The sequence below is a fragment of the Hypanus sabinus genome, chromosome 15 (genome assembly GCF_030144855.1).
Source record: "Hypanus sabinus isolate sHypSab1 chromosome 15, sHypSab1.hap1, whole genome shotgun sequence".
Lineage (NCBI taxonomy): Eukaryota > Metazoa > Chordata > Chondrichthyes > Myliobatiformes > Dasyatidae > Hypanus > Hypanus sabinus.
In genome coordinates, this window is record NC_082720.1 from 31017643 (window position 1) to 31042652 (window position 25010).

Sequence of the window (25010 nt, forward strand, 5' to 3'; positions counted from 1 at the left end):
TGCTGTGGTACTGTTTCCCAGATGGTAGCAGTTGGAACAATTTGCGGCTGGGGTGACTCGAGACGCCAATGATCCTTCAGGCCCTTTTTATGCACCTGTCTTTTGTAAATGTACTGAATAGTGGGAAGTTCACATCTACAGATGCGCTGGGCTGTCTGCACAACTCTCTGCAGAGTCCTGTGATCGAGGGAAGTATAATTCCCATACTAGGCCGTGATGCAGCCAGTCAGGATGCTCTCAATTGTGCCCTGTAGAAAATCCTTAGGATTTGGGGACTCATGCCAAACCTCTTTAACCATCTGAGGTGAAAGAGGCACTGTTGTGCTTTTTTCATCACACAGCTGGTATGTACAGACAGTAAGGCCCTCGGTGATGTTTATGCCAAGGAATTTTAAACTGTTCAACCTGTCAATCCCAGATCCATTGATGTCAATAGGGGTTAGCCTGTCTTTCTTCCTCCTGTAGTCCACAACCAGCTCCTTTGTTTTTGCAACATTGAGGGAGAGGTTGTTTTCTTGACACCATTGTGTCAGGGTGATGACTTCTTTGTAGGCTGCCTGGTATTGTGTAGAGGAGGGATTGTTGGTCAATAAACAGTATACAGCAAGAGTACAGGAAAAGAATCAAGTTTGGGAGGATGAACACAGGCTGCAGATACAGCAGAGAACAAGTGGAACATAGGTGACACAAGCACTGCTACAGAGGAGCCAGCAGAACAATCTTCTGAGGTAGATCACAGAGAAAGATCAATGGGTAAGGCAATGAAACTCTCCGTATATTGCGTCTGCTAGAAAGGCTGCTTAATGTCAGAGTGGAGCCCAGGTCATCTTTACAGTGGGCTCACTCAATGTTTGATGCACAATCCTTGATATTGTGTAAGTCACAGTTAAGCTCAGGGGCACATTTGTGAGAGTATGATGTAGTACACAATGGGATGATAATTGTAGCGGCTTCCCTTGCAGCATATGCAGAAGAGAGCCAATCACTAAATTCTGCTGTGTAACCATACAGCCTTGGCATATAAGCTCAGACTTCAGTCATTATAACTCTGGATACCAGATCTTCAGGATTTTGCAGCAGTCCAACAATTTGTTCTTCAGACGATTATCGATTAGTTCAGATTCCATCATGAAGGAGTGGCAACAATACAATGGAGAATGAGCTCGCTACTCCCTCTTGGGATAATTGCATTCATCCTCTCACACTTTACCACTCTTCCTAGGCTCTGCCTGCATTCCATCTGCTGACCAGCCCAGATCGCTCCCCCATAAACACAAGAGGTTCTACAGAAGCTGGAAATCCAGAGCAACACACACAAAATACTGGAGGAACTCAGCAGGTCGGGCAGCATCTATGGAAAGGAATAAACAGTCAATGTTTCGGGATGAGACCCTTCATCAGGGCAGGAGAGTAAGGGAGAAGTTGCAGAATAAGTGGTAGGGGGAAGGGAGGGAGGACACGCTAGAAGGTGATAGGTGGGTGGGTGGAGGAGTGATTAAGTAAGAAGCTGGGAGGTGATAGTTGAATGAAGCAAAGGGCTGGGGAAGAGGGAGTCTGATAGGAGAGGAAAGTGGATGATGGGAGAAAGGAAAGGAGGAGGGGCACCAGGGGGAGGTGGTAAGCAGGTTAGGAGAAAACAAGAGGTAAGAGGCCAGAGTGGGAATGGAAGAACAGGGAAGGGGGAAGAAAAAAAAATACTGGGAAGAGAAAGTGATGTTCATTCTACACACAGAATTTCCAGCATCTGTAGATTTTCTCTTGTTTGTGATTTTAAGTTCATACCAACAGATTGGAAGCTACCCAGACAGAATATGAGGTGTTACTCTTCCACTCTGAGAGTGGCTACATTGAGGCAGAAGAAGAAGCAATGGACCAACACATTGGAGTGGAAATGGGAATAGGAATTAAAATAGTTGGCCACTGGTAAATTCCACTTTTTGTGGATGTAGCAGAGGTGCTCAACTAAGTGCAACGCTATCCCTTCTGCGTTCCTGCCTGTCCTTTCTTGGACATTAAGCTCTCAGCTGTAAACTTCTTTCAACCATGATTCAGTGATGCCTATGTCATCATACCTGGCGATCTGCAACTATGCTGCAAGTTCATATACCTTATTCCATATACTGCACACATTCAAATACAATAACTTCAGTCTTGTATCATCCTTTTCAGTTTCACCCATGCTTTTGTTGCATCTCATCCTGTTGATGCAATTTTGCCCTATCAACATCCTCTCCTGACTACACATTGCCTCTGTTTGTAACACAGCTACCTTATCTTCAGCACTATTATCTGCCTTCCCTACAATACTTGTTGCATTAAAATACAGGCAACTCAGGACGCTAATCACACTATGCTCAACCTTTTGATTCCTAACTTTGTCTGACATCTTACCATTATCTGCCTCCACAACCTCTGCACTAACTGTTCTGGTGCTCTGGTTCCCATTCCCTGCAACTCTAGTTTAAAACCTACTTAGCACTGGGATATTAGTCCCCCTCCAGTTCAGATGCAAGCTGCCTCCTCTGTATAGGTCCACCTTCCTGGAACAGAGCCTAATAATCCAAAGGTTTTATGCCCTACCTCCTACACCAACTCCTGAGTCACATATTAAACAATATAATCTTTCTAGTTCTGTCCCCACTAGCACATGGCTCAGGTAACAATCCTGAGATTGTGGGAATTGGGGAGTATTACCGGGAAAAGTTTGAAACATGGACTGTTCCACATAGCCAATGAAAAGGCAAGCATAATTGGGGCTCATGACTACTCATTGAGTTTGGAGAAAGTGGGAGGAGGCAAAGGACAAACTTTTGAGTAAGAAGACCATTTTCACCTGGTGGAGGAGTGGGTAGGTGGATGGCAACTGGTTGGGTATTTTGTTCAGAAAGAAGCAGAGATCTTTAAGGTCTTCTTGATGAGGGATAGATGTCTATAGGGACTGGACATCCATGAAGAAAATAAGGCAGTCAGAACCAGAGAACTGAAAGTTATTGAGGAGATCGAGAGCATGTGAAATGTCACTGGTGTACGTAGATGGGAAAGGACTGAACCAAAGAGATAGAACCATCCTCACCACATTCTACAGAGCTTGTATTGAGAGCTTCCTGAGCAGCTGCATCACTGCCTGGTTTGGAAATTGCACCATCTCAGATCGCAAGACCGTGCAGCGGATAGTGAGGTCAGCTGAGAAGATCATCGGGGTCTCTCTTCCCGCCATTACAGACATTTACACCACATGCTGCATCCGCAAAGCAAACAGCATTATGAAGGACCCCCACACACTGCTCATAAAAACTCTTCTCCCTCCTGCCATCTGGGACAAGGCACCGAAGCATTCGGGCTCTCACGACCAGACTATGTAACAGTTTCTTCCCCCAAGCCATCAGATTCCTTAATACCCAGAGACTGGACTGACACCAACTTACTGCCCTCTACCGTGCCTATTGTCCTGTTTATTATTTATTGTAATGCCTGCACTGTTTTGTGCACTTTATGCAGTTCAGGGTAGGTCTGTAGTCTAGTGTAGTTTTTGTGTTGTTTTACGTAGTTCAGTGTAGTATTTGTATTGTTTCATGAAAAACATTGTCTCATTTTTACTGTGTACTGTACCAGCAGTTATGGTCTAAATGACAATAAAATGTGACTTGACTTAAGAATGGAGTCAAGGTATGCCAATACTATTTCAGAGGGCAGGAGCAGGCAGAGACAATGGGCCTACCTGGACCATCAGGTTTGTGAATACTACGGCACAGAGTCTTGCCACCTTCAGAAGCTTTCTGATGACTCTGCCATAGTTGGATGCATCAGCAAGGGAGATGAGGCTGAGTACAGGGCTACGGTGGGAAACTTTGTCACATGGTGCGAGCAGAATCATCTGCAGCTTAATGTGAAAAAGACTAAGGAGCTGGTGGTGGACCTGAGGAGGGCTAAGGCACCGGTGACCCCTGTTTCCATCCAAGGGGTCAGTGTGGACATGATGGAGGATTACAAATACCTAGGGATACGAATTGACAATAAACAGGACTGGTCAAAGAACACTGAGGCTGTCTACAAGAAGGGTCAGAGGCATCTCTATTTCTTGAGGTCCTTTAACATCTGCTGGATGATGCTGAGGATGTTCTACGAGGCTGTGGTGGCCAGTGCTATCATGCTTGCTGTTGTGTGCTGGGGCAGCAGGCTGAGGGTAGCAGACACCAACAGAATCAACAAACTCATTCGTAAGTCCAGTAATGTTGTGGGGGTGGAACTGGACTCTCTGATGGTGGTGTCTGAAAAGAAGATGCTGTCCAAGTTGCATGCCATCTTGGACAATGACTCCTATCCACTCCTTAATGTACTGATTAGGCACAGGAGTACATTCAGCCAGAGACTCATTCCACCGAGATGTAACACTGAGCGGCATAGGAAGTCATTCCTGCCTGTGGCCATCAAACTTTACAACTCCTCCCTCAGCGTGTCAGACACCCTGAGCCTATAGGCTGGTCCTGGGCTTATTTCCACTTGGCATGATTAACTTATTATTATTTAATTATTTATGGTTTTATATTGCTATATTTCTATACTATTCTTGGTGGGTGCAGCTGTAACAAAACCGAATTTCCCCCGGGATCAATAAAGTATGTCCGTCTGTTTGTCTGTCTTAGGTAGGAAGTTGAAATGAGGCTGGTGGCAGTGGATGGAAGTTCTCCAGAGTTGATGAGGTGAGTGATGATGTGGGAGACAAAGCCCTGGTGGTCTGGAGTGGGGTTCCTTTCAAAGGATAAGTTCGAGGAGGTGTCTGAGTTGCTTCCTGGCCTCATTACACCTCAATACAACAGCTCACCTTTTGCCTGCGGGTTTGATTGTGGCGTTAGGATTGGTCTAGAGAGAGTGGAGGGTCGTTCATTCAGAGGATATAAGGTTTGAGGAGGAGAGAGGAGTCCTGAAGATGAGCTGGTTGATGTTTTGTCAGCAGTTAGGGGTGAAAAATTCAGAGCATGCAGAGAACCAGAGCAAGGGGTGTCCAGATAGCTGCTTTCTATACTGAGACGTTGAGCAGTAAAACTAAATCTTCCCCATTTAAAGCCCCTTGAGGCTACATAAAGGAGTAAAATGTGAGCTGTGTAATTTGGCTTGGAATGTTAATTTTCTTGTTTTTCTTCTTGCATTATGGAAACTGAACTGTGATAGTGATTAACAGAGAGAAGGAATAATGTGAGAATTAGAATCAGATTTATTATCATTGACCTGTGACATGAAATGTGTTGTTTTGCGGCAACAGTACAGAGCGTATAAACACATACAAATCTATAAGTTGTAAAAAAATAAATAAATAATGCAAAAGGAAAGAATAACATGGCAGTGCCCATGGACACATGGATCATCCAGAACTCTGATGTGGAGGAGAAAAAGTTGCACATAAAGCACTGAGTATGGGTCCTCAGGCTCCTGTACCTCCTTGCTGAAGATAGTAATGACAAGAGGGCATGTCCCAAATGGTGAGAGTCCTTAATGGATGCCACCTTAGTGAAGAACTGCCTTTTGAAGATACAGTTATATTTAGTCATATCAAAGTTGGATGAGCTTTTGACCAATAACTTGTGCAAAAATGCACCACCCATATGGACGGCACCCTAATTTTTTTCTCCCCTCTCTTGCATCAGTGAAAAGCTGAGCCCTTGAGGTGGCGATGTTGTGCAGCAGTCAACAGAGTGCACACATCCAGACACCCACTCTCCCAGATACTGTAAGGTTCCAGCAGAACAGTCCAGCTAGCAGAGTTCTAGTTATCAAAAGCCAAAGTTTGCTCTATTATATTTCATCGGACAGTGTGGCTTTCATTATATACTTGTTTCCTTTGTGTGCACAAGTTGCCCACCTGATCATTAACATACTCCTTTTCATCCAGCAGTCATCCTTTGGTTTGCTGCAGAGGATCAAGATGAAATGTACCTCAGAATATTGCACATTGAAAATATTATGTTTGATGTTAGGAATCCTAGACATTGACCTGCATGAGTCTGTGCCACCAGCTGGAGCTCTCAGGAATGGAATCTTGAACAGCTGCAACATATCTCCATGCTGGCATGTGGCACTTGGTACACGTAGTCAAAGCCCTGAGGAAGCCTGCATTTCTTGTGATGTTCTCTGTCTTCTGCTCTCAAGAAAGAAAGACAGAAATTCTGTTAGCTTTCTCTGGGTAAGTGCCAGTTATACAACTGTAATGAGGACAATGACTCCCATCCACTCCATAATGTACTGGTTAGGCACAGGAATACATTCAGCCAGAGACTCATTCCACAGATGTAACACTGAACGTCATAGGAAGTCATTCCCACCTGTGGCCATCAAACTTTACAACTCCTCCCTCGGACTGTCAGACACCCTGAAACAATAGGCTGGTCCTGGACTTATTTCCACTTGGCATGATTAACTTATTATTATTTAATTATTTATGGTTTTAGATTGCTATATTTCTTCACTATTCTTGGTTGGTGCGGCTGTAACGAAACCCAATTCCCCTCGGGATCAATAAAGCATGTCTGTCTGTCTGTCTGTAAGGCTCAAAATATCTTTATTTCCAAGCTGCAAGGATCCTAAATTACCATGGTCACCCTGAGAGTGGGTGAAACAGGTGGGAGGTTTCAGTCAGGGTGACCTTAATGAAGAGCAGATAGTTCAAGTCACTCTTTCAACCTGCAGGATAATTTGTTCTCCTGTTGAGTTCCACTTCACCTTCTCGCGTTCTCACCTTGTCCATCCTTCCATGGCCTCTGTTCATGGCATTTGTATCTGTACTCTGTCCATCTGAATATCGACTCTGCCTGTTGCCTGATTCTGGTTTTTGGATTTCTCTGGATGTTTTGATCTCTGCCTGAACTTTGAGCCGATGTTGTTTGCACCTCGGGATTTGTTATGACACTGTAAACAGCTGTTTATCCCGTTGTACACATGCCAGCTCTCTGCAAGAACATGCCAGTAAGTTCCCTTCTCCAGGTCCTACCCCATGCCATTTCTCCTTCTGCAAGCACCTATTCAATTCACTCCTAAAAGCTACAACTAACTCTGCCTTCCTCATCTTTATAGACAGAAAACTTCAGTTTACTACTAGTTGCTGCGTGAAAAAGATCGTCTTTGTGTCAACCAATTCTGTATCCTCTGGTCTGAACCTTTCTGCCACTGGAAACCTCTCAGTACGTCCAGTTGAACTTTGTCCTTTTGTGTGTTTTCCCCCTAGCCATTAGTCTGAGGTTTTATATTGTCATGTGCTCTTGTTTGTTTTTGTCCCCCATGTGCTCCTGTCCCTGCTCCTTCTCTACTCCGGCCCCTGTATTACTGAGTACTCCGTCTCTCATCTGTTTCTCAGTATTACCTGTATTGCTGCCACCTGTGTCTCACTGTGCTCCACCTATCATCTGCCTCTCTGTTTATTGCTCAGTGTATTTCAGTCCTGTGTTTTCACTTGTTTGTTGCCAGATTGTGCCAGTGAATTTTTCTGAGCCTTTCCAGCATTCCTATCTGAACTCTGTCCACCCAAATATTGACTCTGCCCATTTCCTGATTCTGGTTTTTGGATTTCTCTGGATGTTTTGATCTCTGCCTGAACTTTGAGCCGACTTTGTTTGCACCACGGGATTTGTTACTCAATTACCATCACTGTGTGTACAGTACTGGCTATGTGATTGGATCCCTGCTCCAGCATCCTGATGAAACAATTTCTCTATATTCATTTTGATAATATGAACACATCAAATTGCTTTTTGCCTTTCTTGTCTTGAGTGAGTATAAATATAACTTCCAATCTCTCCCTCAACCCTACAGCTGTTTTATTATGTTTTCCTGCAATTTCCCTGTGACCTGAAAATTTGGTTTTGTAATGCAGTGACCAGAATTAAATGCAATAAACCTGTTGCATCCATATTAATGTTTTATGGATGGTAACATTATTTTTTGCTTTTGTACTCTGCACTTTAAACAAAAGCTCTACTACCTTCATACATCTGTTCTTGTAGAATATTGTATGTTCATTCCTGGCCAGTAGGGATCTTAGTTGTTTGCTAAGTTTGCTTTCTGAACACAGCAGCTGTCACTTGTAAGATCATAAACAATTGCAAACAAACTTTGTTTGAATTCAAGTTGTAAATGGGAGTCAGTCTTCACTGCTTAGAATGTAAATGGAAAGCAGTAATCAGCTTGATGTTCAAACAAGAATCTATGGAAGAGCTTCACAAACAAGCTCTTTAGATAGCAGACACTCTGTCTGAAAGAAATAAGATTTAGCCTACTACACCTGGTTTATTGCTGCTCGAGATGTAGTATAAGACAATGGGTTGTTTAATGAATACGTACACGATGCTGGAAGAACTCAGCAGGTCAGGCAGCATCCGTGAGAAAAGAGTAGCCAACGTTTCGGGCCTATAGCTTGTTTCAAACAGACGAACTGACTCTAAGTTCCCTAGTTCCAGAAAACGTGGATCAAATGGATAATATCATTAAGTGTATCAAATAACTGTTGTGTTTATAGTCGGCAAGTTTATGTGCTCAAGGAAGTTAGCTTTACAGCATTGATTGTAAACTGTGAACACTAAGCTGACGTTGATGTCTCCAAAATGCTTTTAGACCATTTGTATTAAAAGGATATCTGAGGAAATATCATATACATGTGAAGTCTGTAGCAGAAAATGGTATCAATTTAGAGAGCAGTTTTCAGTCATATGAGAACAGTGGCTGAATAATATCAAAATGAATGATAGGAAGGTGGGGTGACCAGAATCCATTCCATTAGCTTCAGTTTCTGTGATGGACAGAAATATACTTTATTGATCCCAAAGGAAATTACAGTGTCACAGTATCATTACAGGTGCACAAATATAAATATTAGAAGAGAATTATAAAGAATAAAAAATAAGTTACCACAAACAGTCTAACAGGAGGGTGATTCCAACAGAATCATCACTTCCCTGGTTATAAGTTGATAGATTATAGAGCCTAATAGTGAAGAGTAAGAATGACCTTGCAGAGCGCTCTTTGAAGCCATTCATTCAGTGTGACTTAATCTATTACTAAAAGTGCTCTTCTGTTTGGCCGAGTTGGCATGTAGATGGTGAGAAACATTGTCCCGAAATGCCAGGGTTTTCCATAGGGTCCTTTGTTCTACAACAGCTTCCATCATGTCCATACTGACTGCTATAACAGAGCTAGCCTTTCTAATCATTTTATTGAGCCTGCTGGCATCACCCGTGTTGATGCCATTGCCCCAGAACACCACCACATAGGAGATTATACTGGTGACAACAGACTGAGTGGATATTTGAAGTAGAGGCCTGCATACTCCAAAGGACCTCAGTCTCCTCAGGAAGCAGAGACAACTCTGGCCCTTCTTGTACACAGCCTCCATATTGGTGGTCCACTCAAGTCTGTCATTCAGGTTCATGTAGTCCCAGGTACAAATCATTCATCTGCATTCTTGGTATGTCTTTGAGTTCATAGGAATTGTACTGTGTTTTGGAATTTCTTTGTGTTTTATAAATGATTTGTAATTTGGAAATGTTTTATAAGATAGAAATCCTCTGAGTTTTAAAAGTATTTTAAGAACTGTGTTTAAACCATTTGGTTAGCTGTATCTTCTCCTTGGTGGGGGGAGGGAACCACTGCTCAAATAGTGAGTATTGGCAGATAAACTCATCATGGAGAATGAACAAGGAAGTAAGCTAGTCTTTGAAGAATGAGTAGTTGTAGTATTATTTCCCTTCAGTGACAGTACTCATGGCTATTTATATCCAATATAGCTTAAGGTCTCCCATTGAGTTCAGAACTTTGATCAGCCAACCCAATGCTATCAGAGTAGAAGAGTCGATGTCAAGGTATACATGTATCCTTCTATAGAATGTTGCTTCTTTATTAGCATTACTCAATCTAGCCACCAAAATGTGTCACTTCATTTTTTTAACTATGTCCATCAGCTTATTGTCAATTTTATCATTGTCCATCTCCTTGTTTGCCATAAGATTGTTATATTCCAAGAAGAATGCTTAATAATGCATCAAAATCTATAAGCAACTGGTTTTTGCAGAGCCCTTGAAATCAAGACAAAGTCCTTCAGAACTAACCGCACATTGTAATTTAGAAATTTTAAAGAACTTTAGAAAGACACCTAGTAATAGAACCAGTAAATATCAGTCAACACCCATTCTGAAAGTATCTAATTACCCTTTTAAAATATCACTCAAGGGGATTTCTTCCTGCTTCTGAGCATGCGTTCAGTAGTATAAAGTTAAGAAGGGATATAAGCTTGAGTGTTGAGTGTCAAATAATTTTACTTATGTCAAGACATTGTTGCATACTGACTGATGACAGGATCAGTTTATGATACCTACTGATCTCAGTCGTACATCAGCCAACACTATATAAATATTATATGTTGTTACTGAGGGTTTGCGATTCATACAATCGTGGGAGAAAAAGAGGGAAAGAATATATGCGTTGGATCTGAAACCAAAGAATGAAAGCTATTCGATGCATTGGCTGGAAACGTTTGGAGAACAGTTTTGAACATGGGATGCATTAAAGCTAATAATATTTTTAAAACTCACATCTGAGCAGGGGTGGCAAACCTATGGTGCATTGCCCAAGATGGCACATGCAAAACGTTTGCTGGCATGTAGCATGCAGTGCTGCCTCTTAATTTGTTAAACTCTACTCATAATAAAAAGATATATAATGATCTTTATCGCCAAATGAATCAGCAAATTGGCTTTTTACAACCAAGAGCAATGAGCAGTTTTCACAGAAAAATTCTCACGGCAGCTTGGTGCCAGCTAGAAGGTTGCGAAAATATGATGTGTTGGAAGATACCTCATAGCACACCTGGTGTACATATCAGTATTTGGATAGTCAATGGTTGGGCCAATTAGTTTTGCTCTGCTTTGATTTTATTCTGAATAAATACTGGATATTCACTATTAATAATAATACATACTGTATGTAGCTTAATAGCTTCATAAAACAGCACAAGAAGGAGGATAGGCAGGTGATAGAGAAGGGACACACTCAGTCCGATGGTTTGAGATGTGTCTATTTTACTGCAAGGAGTATTATAAACAAAGCAGATGAGCTTAGAACGTGGATCAGTACTTGGAGCTATGATGTTGTGGCCATTACAGAGACTTGGATGACTCAGCGGCAGGAATGGTTACTTCATGTGCCAGGTTTTAGAGGAACAGAGAGGGAGGCAAAAGAGGTGGGGCATGGCGCTGTTGATCGGAGATAGTGCAGAAAAAGAGTAAGTTATGGAGGGGTTGTGAACAAAGTCTCTGTGGGTGGAAGCTAGGAACAGGAAGGGGTCAGTGGCTGTACTGTTTTTTTTATAGACCACCCAAGAGTAACAGGGACATCGAGAAGCAGATAGTGAGACAGATTCTGGAAAGGCGTAATAATAACAGGGTTGTTGTGGTGGGAGATTTTAATTTCCCAAATATTGATTGGTATCTCCCTAGAGCGAGGTGTTTAGATGGAGTGGAGTCTGTTAGGTGTGTTCAGGAAGGTTTCTTGACACCATATGTAGATAAGCCTACAAGTGCAGAGGCTGTACTTGATCTGGTATTGGGAAATGAACCAGTTCAGGTGTCAGATCTCTCAGTGGGAGAGCATTTTGGAGATGATGATCACAGCTCTGTCTCCTTTACCACAGCATTGGAAGGGGATAGGAACAGACAAGTTAGGAAAGCATTAAATTGGAGTAAGGGGAAATTTGAGGTATCAGGCAGGAACTTGAAAGCATAAATTGGAAACAGATGTTCTCAGGGAAACATACAGAAGAAATGTGGCAAAAATTCAGGGGATATTTGTGTAGAGTTCTACAAAGGTACGTTCCAATGAGACAGGGAAAGGATGGTCGGGTACAGGAACTGTGGTGTACAAAGGCTGTTGTAAATCTAGTCAACAAGAAAAGCTTACAAAAAGGTAAAAAAAGCTAGGTAATGATAGAGATCCAGAAGATTATAAGGTTAGCAGGAAGGAGCTTAAGAAGGAAATTAGGAGAGTCAGAAGGGGCCATGAGAAGACTTTGACAGACAGGATTAAAGAAAACCCCAAGGCATTCTACAAGTACGTGAAGACCAAGAGGATAAGACGTGAGAGAATAGAACCGATCAAGTGTGACAGTGAAAATGTGCGTATAGAACCAGAGGAGATTGCAGAGGTACCTAATGAATACTTTGCTTCAGTATTCACTATAGAAAAAGATCTTGGCAATTATAGGAATGACTTACAGCAGACCTGAAAAACTTGAACATGTAGTTATTAAGAAAGAGGATGTGCTGGAGCTTTTGGAAAACATTAAATTGGATAAGTCACCGGGACCGAATGAGATGTACCCCAGGCTACTGTGGGATGTGAGGGAGGATATTGCTGAGCCTCTGGTGATGATCTTTGCATCATCAATGGGGACAGGAGAAGTACTGGAGGATTGGAGGGTTGCAGATGTTGTTCCCTTATTCAAGAGTAGAGATTGTCCAGGAAATTATAGACCAGTGAGTCTTACTTCAGTGGTTGGTAAGTTGATGGAGAAGATCCCTGAGAAGCAGAATTAATGAACTTTTCGAGAGGCATAATATGATTAGGAATAACCAGCATGGCTTTGTTAAAGGCTGGTCATGCCTTACAAACCTGATTGAATTTTTTGAGGATGTGACTAAACACATTGATGAAGGTAGAGAAATAGATGTAGTGTATATGGATTTCAGCAAGGCATTTGATAAGGTACTCCCATGCAAGGCTTATTGAGAAAGTAAGGAGGCATGGGATTCAAGAGGACATTGCTTTGTGGATCCAGAGCTGGCTTGCCCACAGAAGGCAAAGAGTGGTGTTAGATGGGTCATATTCTGCATGGAGGTCAGTGACCAGTGGTGTGCCTCAAAGATCTGTACTGGAAACCCTACTCTTTATGATTTTTATGAATGTCCTGGATGAGGAAGTGGAGAGATGGGTTAGTAAATTTACTGATGACACAAAGGTTAGGGTGTTGTGGATAATGTGGAGGGTTGTCAGAGGTTATAGTGGGATATTGATAGGATGCAAAACTGGGCTGAGAAGTGACAGATGGTGTTCAACCCAGATAAGTGTGAGGTGGTTCATTTTGGTCAGTCAAATATGATGGCAAAATGTATTATTAATGCTAAGACTCTTAGTGTTGAGGATCTGAGGGATCTTGGGGTCCGAGTCCATTGGACACTCAAAGCTGTTGGCAGGTTGACTCTGTGGTTAAGAAGGCATATGGTGCATTGGCCTTCATCAATTGTGGGATTGAGTTTAGGAGCCAAGAGGTAATGTTGCAGCTATATAGGTCTCTGGTCAAGCCCCACTTGGAGAACTGTGCTCAGTTCTGGTCACCTCAGTACAGGAAGGATGTGGAAACCATAGAAATGGTGCAGAGGAGATTTATAGGAATGCTGCCTGGATTGGGAAGCATGTCTTTTGACAATAAGTTGAATGAACTCTGCCTCTTCTTCTTGAAGTGACGGAGGATGAGAGGTGACCTGATCGAGGAATATAAGATTATGAGAGGCATTGATCATGTGAATAGTCAGAAGCTTTTCCCAGGGCTGAAATGGCAAGCACAAAAGGGCACAGTTTTAAGGTGCTTGGAAGTGGGTACAGAGCAAATGTCAGGGGTAAGTTTTTTATGTAGAGAGTGCGTGCGTGGAATGGACTGCCGGCGATGGTGATGGAGGTGGTTATGATAGGGTCTTTTAAGAGACTTCTTGATAGGTACATGGAGCGTAGAAAATTAGAGGGTTATGGGTAACCCTAGGTAATTTTTAATGTAAGGACATGTTCAGCACAGCTTTGTGGGCCAAAGGGTCTGTATTGTGATGTAGGTTGTCCATGTCTCTATGTTTCTAAAATTGCTCAAATGAGAGAAGCAGCAGAGATTTTCAAGAGAGATGGAGTGAAAGATTTGGCCTGATTTCAAAGGGGGATAAAACATGTGCTTTTATGTTCCAAACCAATAGTGTGCAGGACTTCCTCCATAAAGCAGCATTATGAATCTGTTCTTAATGAGAAATAAGTTAGAATCATGTCTGGAGTGTGCTCCCTTCCTTTTTGACAGCTTTTCAAAAAAGTATTCAGCACACTAGGGATTTACCAGTGAGCAGAAACATAGTAAAAGATAGCATATTAATGGTGGGAACAAACAGAGTAGAACAACTAACAATAGATATTAGTTCATGTAAGTTTCTTTCCATTTGTCTTGATGAGAGCACTGATGTTATATCATCAACTAGACTAGCCATTATTGCTCAATTTTGAGGGGTGATAAAATATGTGAGAATTAGTTCATGTGGTAACATTACCTGAACACACCGCAGGATTTGAAATGTCAAAGGCAGTAACAAAATAATTATCTGGTTGACAATTAACCTTTCAAAAATAGTTTCTGTGACGATTGGTGGTGCACCCAGTATGATTGTTTACCAATAAGGTTTCATTGTAGAGCACATGAAGAGGCTTTGAGTGCAAAAGCTAGCCTTAAAGAACTCAAAGATGCAATGAAAGTTTTAACCAAGGTAATTTATTTTACTTCAGGGTGTACTTGAAAAAAACTATTTCAGTATTTACTGAGTGAGATGAATTTGGTGAACACAGGCAATGTTCATCGGCTTAGTACAGGTGCCGTCCTTAAACAATTTGTTCAGTGTTTGGATGAAATTTGTCTCTTTCTGACAAAAGAAAATTTTCTTGTAATGAAATAGATGATGATGTGTGGATTTATAGATCTTGGCCTGAAATGTTGACAGTGCTTCTTCCTATAGATGCTGCCTGGCCTGCTGTGTTCCACCAGCATTTTGTGTGTGTTGCTTGAATTTCCAGCATTTGCAGATTTCCTCGTGTTGAATTTATAGATGGATTTTTTTTTTGCAGATTTCTCCTCACATTTAAATGACTTCAACAGCAAATTACAAGGATCTGACAAAACACTTGATGTTACATTTGATAATATAAAAGCCTTTGAAATCAACTGGAAGCACTTGAACATAATGCCAAAAATGACACGTGTAAGTATTTCCCAAACCTATAAAACACACATAACAGATATTGAAATTCCTGAAAAGGCATGCATTCAGAGCCTTCCAATGCAGGTTTTGAACATTATTGTTTCAAATGAACAATTTTCTTTAACATTCACTGGGTTCAGGTCATTTGAGGAAACTGCAAAATTCATAAAGCATGCACACAGTGTAACATTAGACCAAATGAATTTGGAAAAGTTGCAGTGGACCGATCTTGATAATTTGAAATGCAATTGATGATTCACAAAGCAGTCCAGTCTGAGACAAAACATTTTTGACTAAAAATGCTGAACGGGAAAATATTGAAAGAGATCAGTTAGTGACAGCATCAATGCATGAAAGTCCAGACAATGAGATTCTGAAACTCTGGAGTTCCACCTGAAACTTTAGATTTCTGAAACATTATTAACAATATTTTCATCAAGGTTTTCTTGTAACTTACTTACAAGGTGAGGCTTTGCAGAGTGACTTTGTGGGTTGAATTAAGAAACTGCAAGGCAAAAGGATGTTATAGACAGGCCTCCTAACAGTGGGTGGGAGACAGACCCCAGGTTACAACAGGAAATAGAAAAGGCGAGCAATGTTATGGTAGACATAGGAGATTTTAACATGAAGGTTGATTGGGGAAAATCAGGTTGGTAATAGATCTCAAGAGAATGAGTTTGTTGAATGCCTATGAGATGGCTTTTTAGAGCAGTTTGTCATTGAGCTTACTAGGGCATCAGCTTAACTAGATTGGGTATTATGTAATGAACCAGAGGCGATTAAGGAGCTTAAGGTAAAAGAAACCTTAGGAACCAGTGATCACAGTATGATTGTGTTCAACTTGAAATTTGATAGGGAGAAAGCAAAGTCTAATGTAGCAGTATTTCAGTGGAGTAAGGGAAATTACAGTGGTTTGAGAGAGGAGTTGACCAAAGTAAAGTGGATAGGAGTTCCTGGCAGAGACGTGAGGGAAGCAGCAATGGTATGTGTTTCTGGGAAAAATGAGTGAAGTGCAGGACATGTGTTTTCCAAAAATGAATAAATACTCAAATGGTAAAATAGTACAACAATGGCTGACAAGGGAAGCCAAAGCTATTGTAAAAGCAAAGGGAAGGGTATACAACAAAGTAAAAATTAGTAGGAAGAAAGAGGATTGGGAAGTTTTTAAAAACCTTCAGAGAACAACTAAAAAATAATCATTGAAGGGAAGTGATGAAATATGAAAGCAAGTTAGCAAATAACATCAAAGTGGATAGCAAAAGTTTTTCAAGTATGTTAAAAATAAGAGAAATGAGAGTGTATGTAGAACTACTAGAGAATGAGGCAGGAGAAATAATACTGGGGAACAAGGAGGTGGTTGATTAATTAAATGAGTATTTTGCATCAGTCTTCACTGTAAAATACACTAGCAGTATGCCTGATGTCGTAATGTGTGAAGGAAGAGAAGTGGGTGCAGTTACTGCTACAAAGCAGAAAGTACTCAAAAAGCTGAAAGATCTAAAAGTACACCCAGACCAGATGATTGCACTCTAGGATTCTGAAAGAGGTAGTGTTAGAGATTGTGGTGGCATTAGTAATGATCTTTCAAAAATCATTGGACTCTGGCATAGTGCCAGAGGACTGGAAAACTGCAAATGTCACTTCACTCTTTAAGAAAGGAGATAGGCAGCAGATAGGAAATTATAGACCAGTTAGCCTGACCTCAGTGGTTGGGAAGATGTTGGAGTCAATTGTTAAAGATGAGGTGACTATTTTCTAAATGGGGAGAAAATCCAGGAATCCAGGAAATGAAGAGGGACTTAGGAGTCCCTGTGCGTAAAACCCTGAAGGTTAACTTGCAGGCTGAGTCAGTGGTGAGGAAGGCAAATGCCATGTTAGCATCCGTTTCAAGAGGTCTAGAATATAAGAGCAAAGAAGTGATGCTGAGGTTTTATAAGGGACTGGTGAGGCCTCACCTTGAGTATTGTGAACAGTTTTGGGCCCCACGTCTTAGAAAAGATGTTCTAGCATTGGAGAGAATCCAGAGGAGGTTCACAAGGATGACTCCAGGAATGAAAGGGTTATCATATGAGGAATGTTTGATGTCTCTGGGTCTGTACTCACTGGAATTCAGAAGGATGAGGGGGATCTCAATGAACCCTTTCAAATATTGAAAGGCCTAGACAGAGTAGATATGGAAAAGATGTTTCCCATGGTGAAAGAGTCCAAAACAAGAGGGCATAGCCTCAGGATGGAGAGGTGCCCTTTCAAAAGAAAGATGTGGTGGTGAACTTGTGGAATTTGTTGCCACATGCAGCTGTGGAGGCCAGGTTGTTGGGCATATTTAAGGCATAAATTGATAGCTTCTTGAATGGACATGGCTTCAAAGGTTATGGGGAGAAGGTGGGAACTGGGGTTGAGGAGATAAAAAAAAGGATCAGCCATGATTGAATGGCGGAGCAGACTCGATGGGCCAAATAGCCTAATTCTACTCCTATGTGTTATGGTCTTATGGACTTATTTTCCGGTCATGGTGAAATCTCTGTGATCTATTTTTATTTTATAATTTTCATTGTGGAAAGTTTAATTGCAATTACTGAAGTTTAATTATTGTTGCAATATTGATGAACCTTTGTGATTAGAAATCCATTGATAGCATGATGAATTCTTGAATACTATATCCAATTTTAGGGCAAACTCTGACCAACATATTAAGCTCTCCATTTAACATTGATAATCTGTGTACCTGGCCAGCTAAGCTTTGTTCTCATCAATTCATCCTTTATGTCCCCACAAACTGTCAAAGAAATCAAACAAATAATTATTCTCCTCAATACAGGTCTGATATTGATGATCAATAAATTGATTATAGATGTCATAGATATTGCAATTCAGGGGTACTTATCCATCAAAAGTCTTCTCACTGGTAGAGTGGGTGAGTTTCGCCATGACCATTAATAAAACACTGGTTCTATTACTGTCAACAGAGCTGAATGCCTGACTAGGGATAATAATGAAGTTTTGATGACAAATCAGCATATATTTGCTGTGTCTTAGCAAAACTGAAGCCAACATGAGGCGAGGGTAAACCTCTCTGCACATTGGAATAATTCTTAAACTACAAGCCTAGAAATCCTGTACAAACAACTTGGTGAAATAAGTTCAAATCTCTCTAAAGCAACAAGAAAATTTCACATCTGTGAATGAACTAATCTCAAATAAACTCTTCTCAGGCTTCCAGCCAGATACAAGCATCGATTATAACCGGCGTTTCGATGATAAACTCTGCCACATTCTTCAGGGATGATGCTTGGGTATGTCTAGTCCAGTGGTATTTATATCACTGTACTCCATCCCTCCTGATTGGCTAGTCCTCACCCAATCAGGCTTCCACTCTCCCACCTTGCTTACATTCAAATTGCAGTTCTTAGAGTGAAACCTTTGCCTTTGTTAAAATTATTTTCCTGTGGTTTTATTTCAATGACTTCTTACCAGGCGGGAAAGCATGAGATCCTTTATTAACTAATCTAACATTCATAAGGAAATTTTGAATAGATTGCCATACAGACTAATGTCCTTCACCTTTATTTTGTCTGACTAATAGGTGAGTCCAGTCCCACAGCAACTTGTTGCAATAGTCAACTAAGCCATCCAGTTACATTAGAGGCCCTAAAACTGTAGGAAAACCATTAAATGTGTAGTATATTATAGTTCTGAGTGGAGTCTCAGAAAGGAAGCGTCCATTATTAAGGACCTCCAGCACCCAGAGCATGCCCTTTTCTCACTGTTATCATCAGGTAGGAGGTACAGAAGCCTGAAGGCACACACTCAGCAATTCAGGAACAGCTTCTTCCCCTCTGCTACCTGATTCCTAAATGGATATTGAACCGATAAACACTACCTAATTTTTTAATATATATTATTCCTGGTTTTTTTGCATGATTTTTAACTCATCCAATGAACATATAATATCTATCTATCTATCTATCTATCCTCCCATATTATATATTGCATTGAACTGCTGCTGCTAAGTTAACAAATTTCACGACACATGCTGGTGATAATAAACCTGATTCTGATATAATCTGGTACATATTGATTTAGGCACCAGCCTAACCCACAGACCAGTCAGCAAAAATTAATCATAGTCACAGCATCATTCCTTCAGACTTCTTAGTTCAATGTACATATATGTCACCATATACTATTTGGAGATTCATTTTCTTACAGGCATTCACAGCAAAGCAGAGAAATACAATAGAATCAATGAAAAGCTGCACACAAAGACTGACAAACAACTGATGTGCAAAAGAAGACAAACTGTGCAAATACAATAAAAATAACAGATAATAAAGTAAACATATAATAGATATATAATACTGAGAACATGAGTTGTCGAGTCCTTGAAAGAAAATCCTAAGGTTGTGGAATCGATTCATGGTTGAGGTGAGAGAAGGACGCATCATGATTCCTGAGTGTGCTCTCTTCCATCAGGAGATCTTCAGTGCGAGGAAGACTTCAGTATTAAAATGAGATCTAATGATCAAGATCAGCAGAATCAAGTCCCTTAGTAGATGGATCAATGTTGAATAGACTGAAGAATCAAAGGAGTCGTAGGAGTATTGAAGTAAATCACCAAGGCTCTTTCAGCCTTTGCTATCTAAATCTGCCCAATATTTTATTTTACTTCTGCTCTTCTTGCATTGGGAATGCACCTATTTCTGGAACTAATTACTTTGCTTTCAATGTGCTTAATATAAATATGTTATTAAACCCAACTGAATTAAAATTGTACTACTGACCATTTTGATAATTCAATGCAAGCTGTTTCAATAAACCTATAATTCCTGAGACCTACCAGTTGTTAACTTCTTATTTATTAAAAGAAACAACAATAGTGTGGAGGGAAAGAGTTTCATATTAAATTTACTAGTGAGCAGAATCCTATGTGATTTTGTTGCTTTGCAACTGATTATGGATCTCCTGGCACATAAAGTATGGTTGATAATGCCTGGAAGCACATTGAGCAAAGGAACAAATTGGTAAAAGCCCTGTGAGAGTAAAACTGAAAATATTGGAGATAAGTTGAAGTAATATACATATCAGGTGTGTGTACATATATTTAAAAGAGATGTCAATAGAATTTACCAGTATTTAATCTCCCCAACAAAAATTAAGAATGCGATGCTCTTGATAAATTAGAAGATAAAACTGATTTTAAAGAAAAATAGAACGTATAAAATATAATTCAAAAGTTCTAATGAAAGATCATCAATCTTAATTAAAAACAAAATGCTGGAAACACTCAGCAGGCCAGGCAGCACATGTGGAAAAAGGAACAGAGATAAAGCTTCAGGCCCAAGCCCCTTTGTCAACATTCAAATATGCTTCAATGATTAGTATGAAGTACTTATGCCACAAAATGTGCTGGGCAGTGATCATCTCCGAAGAAGGCTGAATTGAATCATTGACCTTAGACTTTGCATTGCAGTCACACTGCTGAATTCACTATCACCATTCCTGGACCAGCCAGATAAATATTGTGGTGTCAAAAGCAGGTCCGAGGTTAGATATCTTGCAGTTAGTGACAAATTAAAATATTAGTTTGTCACTCACCACAAAATCAGTGATGACTGAATGACATAGCAATCTCAATGGGTCAAATAGCCTAATTCTGCTCCTCTATCTTATGGTCATTCCACATTCTCCTAAGTACAAGTCAGGTACACAATAGAATGTTCAAGAAGCTCAATACCATCTATAACAGGCAGCCCATCAGAGTGGCACCCCATTTGCCACAGTAAGCGTTCATTCCCTCCAGCCCTGCCTCAAAAGAACTACAGTGTAACATCTAGAAATCGTACAATATTTACTCACCCAGACTACTCTGACTGCATCTCCCAAACCATGACCTTCATCAGCAAGAAAGACAAAGGTAGTAAGTGCTTGGCATAAAGAATGCCTTTAAACTTACACACTATTCTGAATTGGAAATAAATTACCATTCCTTCATCATGACTGGGCCTAAATCATAGAACTCTCTCCTTATTAAAACTGAGGTTGCAATGACTTAAGAAGATGCTCACCTTGTCAGGGACAATTTGTGATGAATAATAAATGTGGGCCATGGAAGTAATACTCAGATCCTGAACATGAATTTTAAACATGCTTTCAATGTTGTCAAAGGAGTGAATTTTAGAGGCAGAGTACAAAGTCCTAATGACAGACAGACATACTTTATTGATCCTGAGGGAAATTGGGTATCGTTATAGCCGCACCAATCAAGAATAGTTTAGAAATATAGCAATATAAAAACCATAAATAATTAAATAATAATAAGTTAATCATGCCAAGTGGAAATAAGTCCAGGACCAGCCTATTGGTTCAGGGTGTCTGACACTCCTAGGGAGGAGTTGTAAAGTTTGATGACCGCAGGTAGGAATGACTTCCTATGACGCTCAGTGTTACATCTCGGTGGAATGAGTCTCTGACTGAATGTACTCCTGTGCCTAACAAGTACATTATGGAGCGGATGGGAGTCATTGTCCAAGATGGCATGCAACTTGGACAGCATCCTCTTTTCAGACACCACCGTCAGAGAGTCCTGTTCGACCCCCACAACATCACTGGCCTTACAAATGAGCTTGTTGATTCCATTGGTGTCTGCTACCCTCAGCCTGCTGCCCCAGCACGCAACAGCAAACATGATAGCACTGGCCACCACAGCCTTGTAAAACACTCTCAGCATCGTCCAGCAGATGTTAAAGGACCTCAGTCTCCTCAGGAAATAGAGACGGCTCTGGCCCTTCTTGTAGACAGCCTCAGTGTTCTTTGACCAGTCCAGTTTATTGTCCATTCGTATCCCCAGGTATCTGTAATCCTCCACCATGTCCACACTGACCCCTTGGATGGAAACAGGGGTCACCGGTGCCTTAGCCCTCCTCAGGTCCACACCAGCTCCTTAGTCTTTTTCACATTAAGCTGTAGATGATTCTTCTCACACCATGTGACAAAGTATCCCACTGTAGCCCTGTACTCAGCCTCGTCTCCCTTGCTGATGCATCCAATTATGACAGAGTCATGAGAAAACTTCTGAAGATGGCAAGAATCTGTGTTGTAGTTGAAATCCGAGGTGTAGATGGTGAAGAGAAAGGGAGACAGGACAGTCCCCTGTGGAGCCCCAGTGCTGCTGACCACTCTGTCTGACACACAGTATTGCAAGCGCACATACTGTGGTCTGCCAGTCAGGTAATCAATAATCCATGACACCAGGGAAGCATCCACCTGCATCACTGTCAGCTTCTCACCCAGCAGAGCAAGATGGATGGTGTTGAACGCACTGGAGAAGTCAAAAACCATGACCCTCACAGTGCTCTCCAGCTTGTCCAGGTGGGCATAGACACGGTTCAGCAGGTAGACGATGTAAATGAATGATGCATTATCATAACTGATTATGAACTAATTTTTAGCTCTACATCTCTACAACCATCCAAGATCTCTACATTCATATATATTGGGGGCTCATGGACCTTCTTAATTTTCATTACTACATCATCGACTGCAGGCCTTTGGAGGCCTCGGCTCCAAATGATGGAGTAATGAAAATTCTGTCCTACAACCTATACTTCTCTATCGTTCTTTATGTGTTTTTGTAATCTCCCTTATGGGGTGGCCTGCTGCCAAATTTCATTCACTAAATCTAGTGATATGGAAGATTCCTGCAACATTTTAATGACAAGTCCTGCGTAAAACTAAGTTGATATTACAGACCCAGCAAAATCATTGTTTACTTTTGATCCAATTTATAGATACATGATAATCAATCCTGCTGTCCTTTCATAATCAAATTTCCGAAAACATCTTGTGCACCTCAGTTCCCAGGGTACATCGGATTATGGATAATTGGGCAATTGGCAAGGTCCAATAAAAAGACATTAGGTTTAAGTGGAGCAGCCATTGTGTGAGTTGGCCACTGTAGGCGTGGGGAGTTGAGGCTTTGTCTCATCAAAGCTTCAGTGAGCAGAGGTATAGACAATAGAGAGATCTTTTTTGTTATTTATATTTTCTTTCTAAATGTTTAAATCAGTGGTGATGCCAGGCTAGATAGTGGAATGCTCATTTTGTGGGATATGGGAAGGTAGGGATACCTGCAGTGCCCCTGACGACAATACCTGCAAGAAGTGCATTCAGTTTCTAATAGACCCTTTTAAGGAGTTGAAGCTAGAACTGGATGAACTCTGGATCATTCAGGAGGCTGAAGGTGATAGGCAGGACATACAGGGAGGTAGCTACACCCAAAGTGCAGGACACAGGTAAATGGGTGATTATCAGGAGGGGGAAAGGGGATAGGCAGCCAGTGCAGATGCCCCTGTGGCCATTCCTGTCAACAGAAGGTATATTGCTTTGGATACTGTTGGGGGTGGGATGACCTAGCAGAGGAAAGCCACAGCTCTCAGTTCATTGGCACAAGTCTGGCTCTGTTGGTCAGAAGGGAAGGTGGGGGGGGGGGGGGGTGGGTTGCGGAGAATAGCCAAGCTGTAGTGATGGGGGATCCATTGGTTAGTGGAACAGAAATAATGTTCTGTGGATGAGAATAAGATTCCTGGATGGTATGGTTCCCAGTGTCAGGGTCATCTCAAATCAAGTCTACAGCATTCTTAAGTAGGAAGGTGAACAGCCAGAAGTTGTGGTCCATGTCCAATGATATAGGTAGGAGAGGCAACGAGGTCCTACAAAATGAATTCATGAGGTTAGGTGCTAATTTAAAGAAGAGGAACTTCAGGGTTGTGATCTCAGGTTTGTTACCAGTGTCATGCTCTGGTGTGGACTGAAATGAAGATAATAGAATTTAACATGTGGATAAGGAGATGGTTCAGGAAAGAAGGCTTCAGATTTTCAGATCTGGCTCTCTTCCAGGGAATGTGGGACTTACAAAGAAGGGACAGTTTGTACTTGAACTGGAGGGGGACTAATAACTAGTGGTAGGTTTTGCTTGTGCTGCAATGTTGGGGGTGGGGTTTAAACTAGAGTTGCAGACGGTTGGGAACTCAACTCCAGAACAGATAGTGGAGTGGTTGAGGAGAAAGATGTACCTCAGCCTACATACAAAGTCAGGAATCAAAAGATTGAGCATAGTGAAGCTAATGTTCTGAGCTGCATATATTTCAATGCAGGGGTTATTGTAGGAAAGGAAGATGAGCTTAAGGCATGGATCCACACAGAGAACTATCACATCACAGCCATTAGTAAGAGTTGGTTGCAGGAGAGGGAGGACTGGAAACTCAATGTTCCAGGGTTCCATTGTTCTAGATATGATAGTGCAGGAAGGATTAAAGGGAGAGGGGTGGCACTACTAGTCAGAGAAAATGTCATGGCAATGCTAAGTCAGGACAGACTGGAGAGCTTGTCTAGTGAGGCTTTATATTTGAATTGAGGAATAAGAGAGCTATAACCACATTAATGAGATTATATTATAGATCACCCACAAGATTAAGAGGAGCAAATCTGTAGAGCAATTGCTGACTGTTGCAAGAAACATAAGGTTGTGATAGTAATTGATTTTAACCTTCCACATATTAACTTGGACTCCCATACTTTAAAAGGGCTGGATGGGGAAGAGTGTGCCAAAGGTGTTCAGGAAAGTTTCTTTAATCAGTACATAGAAGTTCCAAGTAGAGAGAGTGTGATACTACATTTCCTACTAGGGAATGAGACAGGGCAGGTGACAGAAGTTTATGTAGGGGAGCACTTTGCATTTAGTGACTATAATGCCATTAGTTTCAAGGTAATTGTGGAAAAGGATAGGTGTGGTCCTTGAGTTAAGAATCCAAATTGGAGAAAGACCAATTTTTATGATATTGGTAAGAACCTGGCAAGTGTGGACTGGGGGAGGTTATTTTCTGGCAAAGGTATAGTTCCCATGTAGGAGGCCGTCAAAAGTGAAATTTTGAGCGTACAGAGTTTGTATGTTCTTGTCAGAATACAAGGCAAGAATAA